Below are 13821 nucleotides of genomic sequence, written 5' to 3'. Positions count from 1 at the left end.
TCCCCCCATTAAATGTCGCATCCAGGTCCACCGCATCTCACGTAGACAACTATAGGACATCTTGCTCGTTATTCTTAGTCTATGTCAGTTAAGGATTCGTTTCCATTAATTCTGACCCTTCGTTGCACCAGAATGTGATTGTATGGCACCGTTAGGAAGTTTAGGACCTCCCAATACCTCCCCGCAGCTCTTCCTCACGGTTCAGAAACAACAACAACAACAACAGCAACGGCGGCGGCGTGCACAGGGAGTGCGCGTCCTCACTCCGGCTTGGTTGGTAGGGGGTGTTGGGAGGGCACGAGGCCTTCCCCACGAGCCGCCATCGAACATGTGCTCGACGGGGTTACCAAATAGGGGCTCCTTGTCAGCTCCTCGTCAAGGGCGGAGCCCGGTAACCCCCGCACCCAATGGAAGTGGCGGACCGGTCCCATCTGGGGCGGAGCCAACCAGCCGAGGGCGTGTGACTCCCCGTTGAGCATGCGCAGCCGAGGGAGTGGTGACGTCAGATGCGCGCTGAGCTTGAAGCAAGAGAGACATCCCTTCCGAGCGCAGTGAGACCTCCCTGCATCTCTTGGACCATGCTTGATCCTGCCCCCGAGCCAAGGTGCACCTTGTGCTATCGACTACCTGTCCCTTCCTGCCATCAATCCCTGTGTAAGTCAGCCTTGTCCCGTTTGTCTGTGGTCTGTCTGGGCTAAGATAAGATTGTATTTAAGTGCCTATCTCTTCTGTGTCTTTACCTCACTACCTTGTAATCTACCCCTTTTCTCCACCACTAATTATACCCTCCTCCGGAGGTCTTGAGAACTGTACCCCTTGCGTCGTTTCATTTATCCCAGTCGTTGTGTCCTTTCCAATCATTGATTTAGCATAGCGCGATCTGGCCAACGTTCGGGTGGAATCGGGTGAGTTGGGGAAGAATCGGGGGAACTGTTAGGTCGCGGCAATACCACCGCTCGGTAAATAACATCTAATCCGCGATCCGTAACAATATATAAACCACTGCAAAAATTATTCACTATTTGCTGACTTGGGAACAGTTGTGAGTCATATAGTTAGCACATTTGCACTTGCACAAACGTGTGCATTTCAAGTCAGCCTTCTTGCACTTGCACGAACAACAGGTTTTTGTGCAAGTACATTTTACATCAAGATCGAAGACATCCTTGGCAAGGGGCAGCGTCGTCCAAATGGGAACCAGCTTGCTGTTTCTCCATCCATCCATGATTGCTGGGGTTTTGGACAGGCGCCAATGGCTCGTGAGCTGTAGTCCAGATGCTCGCTTGGAAGACACTCCTTTTGAGATGTTGGTCCAACGCATCACTCGTATGGGGTATTCTCTCCACGTCCCTAGTCTTATGGCACAACACCCTCATTCGAACGAGGTCAACGTTGCTGTCGTCGGTGATAGATTCGTTGGAGTACAGCCTGCAGACAAATTGCATCACCACTTCCTTCGACTTTTGTGATGTATGAAACGGGATGCTAGCGACAGTCACAAATTCTTCCATGAGGGATGGAACTTTGTCCTTCGTCTTGAATCAGTATCGCTTACCCTTGAATTTGAAAGAAGATGTGCTGTCTGATCCAGTGAATGCATGGTGGGTCATGGCTTTACACGTTGTCACTCCAAAGCTTGAGGCGATGGTGTTGAGGGAGATCATTTTGGTTGCTTTTCCTCCTTTCAATGAAATCCAGATTTCTGCCGCTGGGTTCACAGCAATGATGTGGTGGAAATTACTCAGAAGTATCACGACAACGTCTGTGTCCCCAGTATGAACCATCACAAGTGAGGAATATTGGATGGTGTGAAGGAGATGTACCAGGACACGAGTGTCTGCCTCCTCGTGATTGCATGGTCCCATAGGATGACCATTCCCTGCAGTGAGGACTTGATCACCTGAAGTGATATAGATACATTTGTCCTATTGGAACTGTACTTGCATAAGTTTTGTTAACTGGAATGAGAACAGTTCCTTCTTGTTTTCTGCATTTACCAAAAAATTATGCCATTTTCCCGGGACTTTGTCACGACCAGACACGCGTTGTCGTGTACCCGTTCCTCGTTTTTCCCTTGTGGCCCCTTTGATTGCCATTGTGCGATACTGATCCCAGACAAAATATCCACTCTCCTTGGGCAGAAAACCTTGGGCAGAAAACCTTGGTGAAATATTCATTGAATGACTTGCCTTGGACGCTTGTACCAGGAAGAACATGGATCAGTGCTCCACCATCGATAACGATGACCCCATAAACATTCAGTGCCATCAGCTCATCTACTGTTGGGTCGGTAGTTGCACTGGCTTCCATAATGCATGATAATAAATCTGACTTGCTACAGGAGTTGAGAGATCCTTCAGAAGACAGTGCAGGTGGAGATGATGAAGATTCGTGGTGGAAAAATTCCTCCAGATTTCCACCTCGGCTCTCAAGCACAACAAATGCTTGTCCATACAACTCTGCATGTTGTTTGAAGTGCTGTATTTTCCTCTTAAGTGCTGTCTTCGTTTGAGTTTTCTTCTCATGAAACAGCAACAAGTTGTTTTTATTGATCGGCGCTGCCAAAAGTACGTTATTCAAGCCAAACACGTCTTTCCTAAAATTGTCATATTGCTCTTGTCCCCTAGATTCTAGAATACGGACAGAGGTGGCAGCAGACTCGTTGATGCATACTTTGTTGTCTAACGTGACCAGATCCGCACTGTTCTCCTCAAAGGGATTCCCTCTGCTTAGCAGGCCATCCAACATGTCTGACGTGGCGCCGAAAACGGTGCTGAGATGCACCTCTTTCCTCGTGATGAGGGATCTCTTCATCATCATCAGCATCGTCATTTGCATCGGTAAATTGTTCAACAACGCGGCTAATCTCTGGCAAGGAGCTCTGTGAGACCAATGACGCCACCAACTCCTTTTACTCGTTTGTTGGCCTGCTCATGTGCGTGATCAATTGGTATGGATGAGAACCGACAATTGCTTTCAGTTATCGTCCATTGCCCCACTTCAAACTCCTCCTGGATGATAACCGGAAGAGCTTCTAGGTCTTTGATGAGGGCAGAAACCCACCAAGCATAATTCTGGTGATCTAGGGTAAAGAATAGGGGTGCAAGCTTTCGGAGAGTAGCAACCATGAGTTTAAACTTGCGCTCCCGATGTGACCGTATGAACATGAATATGAATTGTTGGTACTTGTGAATGAGTAGCCAGAATTGCACTGTTGATTTCTCCCTGTAAGCCACGGAGACCCGATCCTCAAATGTCATCTCGATTCTACAGTACTCATAGACTCGTTTCAGAAGGCTGTCAAGCACCACAATGGTAACTTGGTGAGCATATTGTGTTCTCATTGGATCGGATGCTTTCAAAAAAGATTTGGCTGCTGCCTCTGTCTTAGTAATTCTGGCTTCTGTTAGGGCTTCTGACCATCTAGACTCACGTAAGAGATCTCCCATTGTGGCCCAGAAAGCCATTTCGATGTGGAGCCCTCCCAGCATCACCAGAAACTTGGCTTCTCCAAAGATTTCAGGGAAGGTCCATTGCATTTTCTTTGCGATGTCGTAAAGTGGTTGATCCACTACCAAGACTGGAGGTTGCTGTGGGTTGAGGTACTCAGTTGTTTGTTTCACTAGGTCCATTCCATGTCGAATCATTCCTGGTGTAGCTGGATTCTCATGGAATGGTGGTAGGAGGGCTTCAATGCATTTTTCTGGTGGTCCAACAGCATCTGATCGACAAGCATGGTATGAAGACCACTTGATCGGAGTGACTTTCTCTGTCTCCAATTCCACGTGCAGGTTGGCATGTACCACAGTCATCCATGCCTGTTCATGCTGTTCCTCCTTATGGAATGAACTCATGGACAGTGGCTGCACATCTTTTACCGGAGGTTGGGTGAGAAGATTTCGGCCTACAGGTGGTACAAACGTGTATGACGGAGGCAGAATGGGTCCACTGGTGCCCGATTCTCGTGCCCAGGAGTCAATTTGTATAGGTTCTTGGCCCAACCCAGGTTTACCCGATGAAGGAAACTGAAAAATTGAAATTCCTGTTCCGTGGAAAGATGACGTGGCTGTTCTGGATGTGGGATTATAATCCAGGTTGTCAAGAGCTGCAACCGTGAAGATATGCTTGTGCAGATTTGTAGGACAGACGACATTAGAGTTGGCCCTTGTTTGTTCGGCGATAGCCCGTGCAATACTACTTCAATGGTGAGGATCGCTTATAGGACACATGGCTCGTGGAGTAGTTGTACTAGCTTCTTGCTCCTTGTTTGGGAATGTAATTTGAGGGCCAAATACACTGCAAGGGGAGGCTCACACTTCAGGTTTGCTGAAAGAGAAGTAATATTCAGCATGGCTAGTTGGCTCACAGAGAGGACCTTCCTGGAATTGTCTTATGCAGGCGATGATTTAGGTTCCTGCAAGGAGTTGACGGAAGAAATACTTCAGCCGTGATGGAACAGCTGATTCTTCACAACCGTTGGTAAATGACCCTTTGAAATTGAAAGTAGTGTCATGATTCAAAACTGCTTTACGTATAATTGATGCTGCCAAGAGTAAAGTATGTGATTCTTCATCTGGTGTATGACTGACATCCGAGATGATCTTTTTCGCTTTGTCTGAGCAAACAAGGAAGACTCGATCTCGGATCCCTTTCTCTCCTGTCAAATCAGGGAAGTGTTCAAGTTCTCTTTCCTTCAAGCGAGTGTGATTCACCGTCTTCTGGATCTCCTGCTGTTCCAACCTTTCTGTCATCATATCTGTCAAATCTTGCAGCACAAAAATCCTGCGTCCTCCAGCGACTTCTTCATTGATGAATTGGAGCAGCTCATTTTTTTTATCGTAACCTCGATGTTTTCGCTGGCTTGCCTTGTTCCCTGCTTCGGATCATCTCATGATGTCGGTGGTTGAATCCAGTGTTGCAGTTCCGATGATACTTGGCTTCTGCTCCTGGGGCTGGGCCTAAGTTGTATGCATTTATATGTATAGGGGAAACCCCATTTTTATATGGTAGTATAGGTCCTAGGCTTTTTTAAAAAATTGGGTTCTCGCTCGAAATCCCTATAGATTTTGCCCAGCTTGCCCCAAAAGTTGCCCGTCGGGCGAGAAACCATACCGTTCATATCTTGGCCATTTCTTGAGCGATTTTGACAAACTTTTTTTTTAAATAGAGGTTTTTTGGGGGTGGGGAACACGTTTAAAACAATAAAAATTCCATATGGAGTCTCTATCAAGTGATTCCAATGTCAATCGAAGGAATCGAACCATGTTTATAGGACTATAGGTACCTACTACCATCACTAGCTTTGATATATTCGTGATTGTCATTTGTCAATGTGTTTTAAGATATTTTTTAACCCTTTTTAAAATCTCTCTTTCCATTTCAGATTGGAACTGACTAACATCATGATGGAAGCGGTCAATCTTAGCGCTGCGACTGATGCTGCGGTTGAGTTTGATGAGGAGCTTTGTATTATTTGCCAAGAGTACACCCAAGACAAGCTGGTGCGTACACAACATGGGTGCGATCAGATTATATCCGCAAGTGAGACACGACAAGATGCGGTGCTCGCAAGGTTGAAGAAGTTGACGCCTGGTGCTCTATTCAATTATCATGTCACAAATGCGTGCTACAAGGGCTACACAAATAGCACCAAAATTGCCAAGCTTAAGGAGAAGCAGAAAGAAGCATTGAAGCAATCTGTACCCTCTGGTTATGATGCATCAACCCAGTCACCAACATCTACTACAACTCGTTCACAGTCAAACAGCATGCGAACACCGGCTTGTGTGGCACCTGGTCGTGCCACTGTGTACTATCAGTATACATGCGTCATATGTGGCAACAAGTCAGTCAACCGTGACTTCACCAAATATAGAATCTGCGAGAGCAACCGAGCAAACATATTCCTAGATGCGACCGTCTACTTCCAGGATGATGTTTTCCGTCGAACTTGTGACCTTCAAGACGAACATGCTGTGTATGTGTCTGATATTTATTATCACAACCAGTGCATGTGCAAATATATTCAGCAGTATGAACGCTCCAGAACTTTTAGTGCCCCTGTACAACTCAATGCCAAGCAGCGGGTGTGGAATGAGATCGTTGACGAGATTGAGATGGGTCTGAGTGCTGGCAAGGGTTATGAACTTTCTACTATTCGAGACCAGATGAACAGCCACCTAGGAGGTAAAGGTAATGTCCAGAATAGGGATGTGAAGGTCCTCCTCTACAAGCAGTTCAACGACCTGATAGACTTTGCTTACTCAGATTCTGCAAGAAAATGCCTCATGGTATTCTATGTGCTGGGTAATGAGGCAAATGTACTTGCTGAGCGTATCCGATCAGTGAGTCCCATGCAATTAGTAGCAGCTCAATTCAGAGCATGCTTGCATGACTACGACTTCGACTTAGATGATCGCTTCTGTGATGCCCAAGATTTAAAGCAAGCCTGGTCAAAGATGAATATCCCAGAGCCCATCCTGCAGTTTTATGGCCATTTGTTTAAATTCAATCCAGCCACATACAGGGCCGCAGCTGACCAAGTAATAACAAGTGACATGCAGGAAGATGTCGATGATGTAGACCAGGAGGAGGAACAGGTGCCGCGCAAAGATGGTTCTCTTTCAGTCCAGCGATGTCGGAAAATACAGACCATGTTCCAGCACATGTTCTACATTCACCATTCTGGCAGAAAAAGAACACCAATGTCTGTATTGAATGCCGCCCACAGCCTAGGACGTGGTGGCAAAATCTTTGTCACCTCTCTGAATCGACAGGCGCTGGCCATGAGCTACACTGAACTTCGCCGGTACCAGCATGACATGGCCGCGTTCACTGTCAACCAAAATGAAGCGGACATGAAGTTGCCAGCCCATTTTGACCCAGGGAACTTCACATCAGCAGCAATGGACAACTGGGACCACGAAGGTGCAAATTCATCTGAACATGATACGGTGTGTGTCCTCTACCAGCATAAGCCTGAGGCCGTCTTATCCAAACCCAAGCGCTCTGACACATCTGTAGTTCATGGTCCGAAAGCCCTAAACTCCTAAAGGAAGTATTGCCATGTCAGCAGCTACACAAATTTGGAGAAAATCTGAAAAAGTATGACCTACCCACATCCTACAGAGGCCACGATCAACCAGCAGTCTACGATGACACTAGGCGGGACAAGCGACTATCCGATATGGCTTGGGCCATAGGCAGACTTAACTTGGAAGTCAGTGATAGCCACATGGCGGACTTGGTATATCCGACAACTGAAACTATGCGATCGTGGAGCGCAAGCAATGCGGTTTGGACGGATGACAATGCGAGGTGGACGCGGCAAAACTGTGCGATATATCCCACTGCACATTCTGCACGAACGTCAAGGTCAAGACGTTTGCAATGTCCTTCCTGCCTTGCACTGCTTGACTGGATGTGATGCAACGAGCAAAGTAGGCACCAAGAAAGCTGCCCTCAAAGCCCAGCCCACCCAATTGCTTAGAAATTTCGGTAGAGAAATGACAATTACACCCGAGACCAAGGCTGATGCTGAAAAATTCCTCGTGCTGGTGTTAAGAGAGACTAACCAATTTTCGTCCTTCACACAGCTTCGTGCCCAAATATATCATCAGACCAAGGGCTCATCACATCAAAATTTGCCTCCAACGTCAGAGGGTTTGCTTCCACACATAATGCGAGCCTTGTTCGGTACATACTCGATTATCCACCTCTTCCAACCCAGCATCATAGATCCACTACATTTTGGGTATCAGCTAGAGAACGACTGCCTTGTTCCAGTCACAGGGTGCAAGACTCTGAATAAGCGGTGGACAGTGACCTGTAACTGTGGCAAGTGTGCTCGAGCCACATGTCCATGCCGCATGGAGGAGGTGGGCTGCACCCCTTTCTGCAAGTGCATGAAGTTGCAAGATGATGCCTGCACCAATCCATATAATTAGATCTGATATGGTGGAAGTTTACACAAATTCATTGTGATGTGGGTGTTAATCTTAATAAATTTGTGTGATATGGCAGTTGTCTAACAGTAAAACCTGTATTCTTTTTTTTAGCAAAAACGTATCATCTAAAATAATAAAATGACCTAAGAGATATTGAGGATTAAAAATTTCGGACCTGATTTGGTTTCTCCGGAAGAGCTTCAGAGCCGCTATCATGTAAACCAGTTCTCAAATCGACTAAATATTGCTTTTAGCGTGTTCAACAGCCAAAAATACCTCTATTTTAAAAAAAAATTGGTCAAAATCGCTCAAGAAATGGCCGAGATATGACCGGTATGGTTTCTCGCCCAACGGGCAACTTTTGGGGCAAGCTGGGCAAAATCTATAGGGATTTCGAGCGAGAACCCAATTTTTTTTTTTAAGCCTAGGACCTATACTACCATATAAAAATGGGGTTTCCCCTATACATATAAATGCATACAACTTAGGCCCAGCCTCTAGAGTATTCGATGGCCACCAGATCTCCTTCCGCAAGGCATGACACGAGATGATCCTCTCCCAATTAAACTGCTTTGTTGTGAATATCTTTGGTGAGGCTAAGCTTCTCGAAAGAATGGTCTGCTGCATGAGTTTCATCACCACAGAGGAGGCACAAATTTCGCTGAATGTTTGTTCTGGTCCGTCTTGGAATCTTTCTTGGAGGAGGTAACCCTTGAGAATAATGCCCTTTTGCCCGGTCAAGTGCTGACACCTTGTAAAGCTGACGACATGTTTTGTGCCAGGATGCACGATTCGTCTGCAAAGACTCTTCATCTGGAAGTTCCAAGTTTCGGTGGGGTGCAGCATCAACTTCTTTGAATTGACTTACAAGGCTGATGATGTCTCTGTACGCCTCCTCTCTACACACAGCACCTGGGTTGGCAAGGTGACAGACAAGTTCTTCTGTAGTTTGTTCTTGGCACAGCACACACAGCTCCCAGTTCGTTTTCTCAGCCATCACAACAGTAACCTGGAAAGAAACTAGAGCTTCCAGGGAAGCAGAACTCAACTAAACTGACTGGGATTTTTGTCAATTTCTATATATACATTTCACTTCCGTAAATGTTGTGTTCACTTCTTTCTCAGTTTCAGCATCCTAAATTCTTGTGCTTTTCTTAAGAGCTGAAAAAAATATGCCGGCCATTTTGTGACAGATCGGGTTGACATGCGATAGCAACCTACCTTGTGTGGTAAGAGTCTCACACACCAAGTTTGATCAAAATCTGTTAATATTTGTGGACGCTAGAGTGTTAACGTCGTTTTCATGACCAAAAACAAAATGGTCGCCTAAGTCCGCCATTTTTCAACGGAACGGGCTGAAATGTAATACCAACCTGGTCTTTGGGGTAAGGATGCTGCATGTCAAATCGGTTGATATTTGTGGACGCTGGAGTGTTAACGTCGAAAAGTTAACGGACGACAGACGACAGACGACGACGACAGACGACGGACGCCGGAGGGTTCAGTATGTGATGAACTCAACTGGACGGTAGAGTTGAGTTAAAGTTGTTAGTTAAAGTTGTTTAGTTAAACAACTTTGTTTAAACTTGTTGTTAGTTAAAGTTAAGGTTAAAGTTGAGATGACAGTCCAGCTGAGTTAAAAAGGATAGAACAACATCCAATTGTAGTTACCATTCATACATACAACAAATATCACAAGCCAGATAACAAGAGACAATTCAGGCCAAATAATTACATATAAACATGTGAAATATGCAACGGTGACCCCATAAAAATGAGGAGGTAGAACAGGTGTTCTGGACGAGTGAGCTTGCCCCATATATATATAATGCATGGCACCAACCATGTTGTATTTGTATACATGTAGAGTGAATATTAGATGTACGAGCTATATATTTATCAACGGAATTAAAATGATTATGGGGCCATCAACCTGAAAATGCCGTTGTGTGTGGACCATCAGTCATTTCAAGTTGATGAAAAAGTTTATTTTTTGGTATCACCTTGAAGGTTGGGATCCGAATAACACGTTATGGATCTGTGACCCAAATTTAAAAGCAAGGCTGATTAACATGAAAATAGTCCAAAATAACATGTTTTTTTATGGATTTACAGTGATACCGTCAACACGGTGGCCTCGAGAGGCAAAATACTTAGAAATGAGGTTGCTACTCTCCATCACAAAACTGCTGATATCAAATATGTTCAGATCGGATTATCCGTTCAAAAGCTAGAACAGTTTGAACTTTTCCCATTCCTCTCACGGTGGGGTCAGGCGCCCCAAGTGCCCCAATGGGGGCTGATCGTTGTCCACTCGGACCAAAAATGTTATTCAGATCCCAAACTTCAAGGTGATTCCAGAAAGTATACTTTTGCATCAACTTCAAATGACTGATGGTCCAGGCAGCCACTATAAAGGGTAGAGATAGATAATGTGAAGATAAAGCTGTTAACTCTTACATTGCATTGGATTGATTGTTTTGGCCCTCCTGGGATGGACCTACAGAATTGGGATGGACCTACATCATCTATCTATAATTCCAGTAATCTCTGTGTGTATGTTTGTATGTTTGTATGTTTGTATGTATGTATGTATGTATCTATCTATAATTCCAGTAATCTCTGTGTGTATGTTTGTATGTTTGTATGTTTGTATGTATGTATGTATGTATGTTTGTCTGTGACCGCTGTTTCTCGACAACTACCGGTCCGATATACTTTAAACTTGCCAGGTATATTGCTGGGGACCCGAGGATGTGCCTTTTCAAGGTTTCATATTAATCGGAGAAGTAGTTACCGAGCTATGGCGATTTAGCCGTTCGCCGTTCGCTTTGGCGTTGCGAATGGACCAAACCATTTCATGTAAATAGAGGGGGGGGGGGGGGGTTCTGTGGTCGTTGCGAATGGACCAAACCATTTCATGTAAATAGAGGGGGGGGATTGTCACCGTACTCGCAAGCCGTTCGCCGTTCGCTTTGGCGTTGCGAATGGACCAAACCATTTCATGTAAATAGAGGGGGGGGGATATAATTTTAGATATATATATAGTACGGGCATATATATAGTACGGGCATGCCCTAGTCTATCTATAATTCCAGTAATCTCTGTGTGTATGTTTGTATGTTTGTATGTTTGTATGTTTGTATGTTTGTCTGTGACCGCTGTTTCTCGACAACCACGGGTCCGATATACTTTAAACTTGCCAGGTATATTGCTGGGGACCCGAGGATGTGCCTTTTCAAGGTTTCATATTAATCGGAGAAGTAGTTACCGAGCTATGTCCAAAAAACGATTCAACCAATCAGAGAGCAGCGAGCTATCACGTGTGCCGAACGTGGCGAACAGACTCTGCCTCGGACGGCACATTTGAGAGCATATTCATTTATTTCCCGTCGGCAAACTATGTTGGCGCTATGTTGGCGTTAAACTATGTTTTAAAACTAATTAAAACTAATTTGCGATTCTTTCGCTTTGCGATGCGATTTGCGATTGCGTTAAACTCGCTCGGGCGTTAAACTATGTTTTAAAACTAATTAAAACTAATTTGCGATTCATTCGCTTTCCTGCGCGTTTGTGCACGCGATGGCGATTTCTTTACCAAACTCCGCAAGCCGTTAGCTTTGGACCAAACCATTTCATGTAAATAGAGGGGGGGGATTGTCACCGTACTCGCAAGCCGTTCGCTTTGGACCAAACCATTTCATGTAAATAGAGGGGGGGGGGGGATTGTCACCGTACTCGCAAGCCGTTCGCTTTGGACCAAACCATTTCATGTAAATAGAGGGGGGGGGATTGTCACCGTACTCGCAAGCCGTTCGCTTTGGACCAAACCATTTCATGTAAATAGAGGGGGGGGATATACTTTTAGATATATATATAGTACGGGCATGCCCTAGTCTATCTATAATTCCAGTAATCTCTGTGTGTATGTTTGTATGTTTGTATATTTGTATGTTTGTATGTTTGTCTGTGACCGCTGTTTCTCGACAACCACGGGTCCTATATACTTGAAACTTGCCAGGTATATTGCTGGGGACCTGAGGATGTGCCTTTTCAAGGTTTCATATTAATCGGACAAGTAGTTACCGAGCTATGGCGATTTCTTTACCAAACTCCAAGCCGTTCGCTTTGGACCAAACCATTTCATGTAAATAGGGGGGGGGGGGGGATTGTCACCGTACTCGCAAGCCGTTCGCTTTGGACCAAACCATTTCATGTAAATAGAGGGGGGGGGATTGTCACCGTACTCGCAAGCCGTTCGCTTTGGACCAAACCATTTCATGTAAATAGAGGGGGGGATTGTCACCGTACTCGCAAGCCGTTCGCTTTGGACCAAACCATTTCATGTAAATAGAGGGGGGGGATATAATTTTAGATATATATATAGTACGGGCATGCCCTAGTCTATCTATAATTCCAGTAATCTCTGTGTGTGTGTGTGTGTGTGTGTGTGTGTGTGTGTGTGTGTGTGTGTGTGTGTGTGTGTGTGTGTGTGTGTGTATGTGTGTATGTCTGTGTGTTTGTCTGTGACCGCTGTTTCTCGACGACCACGGGTCCGATATACTTGAAACTTGCCAGGTATATTGTTGGGGACCTGAGGATGTGCCTTTTCAAGGTTTCATATTAATCGGACAAGTAGTTACCGAGCTATGGCGATTTCTTTACCAAACTCCGCAAGCCGTTCGCTTTGGACCAAACCATTTCATGTAAATAGAGGGGGGGGGTTCTGTGGTCGTTACTGCCACGTGGTTTCAAAGTTTTTTTTTGTTGTTGTTGTTTGCACGCATGTTTTTTTGCACCCACGTACGGGCACGCCCTAGGATGTTTACACACACACACCCCTACACAAATTTTTTTTTTTTTTTTTTTTTTGGCAAGGAACGGGCACCCACGTACGGGCACGTCCTAGTCTATCTATAATTCCAGTAATCTCTGTGTGTGTGTGTGTGTGTATGTGTGTATGTCTGTGTGTTTGTCTGTGACCGCTGTTTCTCGACAACCACGGGTCCGATATACTTGAAACTTGCCAGGTATATTGCTGGGGACCTGAGGATGTGCCTTTTCAAGGTTTCATATTAATCGGACAAGTAGTTACCGAGCTATGGCGATTTCTTTACCAAACTCCGCAAGCCGTTCGCTTTGGACCAAACCATTCCATGTAAATAGAGGGGGGGGGGATTGTCACCGTACTCGCAAGCCGTTCGCTTTGGACCAAACCATTTCATGTAAATAGAGGGGGGGGATTGTCACCGTACTCGCAAGCCGTTCGCTTTGGACCAAACCATTTCATGTAAATAGAGGGGGGGGATATAATTTTAGATATATATATAGTACGGGCATGCCCTAGTAAAATAAATTGAAGCTTGAAAAATGCTCGAACACAGAGATGGTAGAAGACTGAATAATCTGCATTTTGCCTCGTTCGCTTGGTGGATTGATGTCAATGATGTTCAGAGCTGTGGACTCCATCACATGTAGCTGTAAGGGGTGGATTGATGTTTATGATGTTCAGAGTTGTTGACTCCATCACATGCAGGTGTAAGGGGGGGATTGATGTCAATGATGTTCAGAGATGTGGTCTCCATCACATGTAGGTGTAAGGGGTGGATTGATGTCAATGATGTTCAGAGATGTGGACTCCATCACATGCAGGTGTAAGGGGGGGATTGATGTCAATGATGTTCAGAGATGTGGACTCCATCACATGCAGGTGTAAGGGGGGGATTGATGTCAATGATGTTCAGAGATGTGGACTCCATCGCATGCAGGTGTAAGGGGGGGATTGATGTCAATGATGTTCAGAGATGTGGACTCCATCACATGCAGGTGTAAGGGGGGGATTGATGTCAATGATGTTCAGAGATGTGGACTCCAT

The sequence above is a fragment of the Myxine glutinosa genome, chromosome 5 (genome assembly GCF_964187855.1).
Source record: "Myxine glutinosa chromosome 5, kmMyxGlut1.1, whole genome shotgun sequence".
Classification (NCBI taxonomy): domain Eukaryota; kingdom Metazoa; phylum Chordata; class Myxini; order Myxiniformes; family Myxinidae; genus Myxine; species Myxine glutinosa.
This window is presented reverse-complemented; position numbering follows the sequence as displayed.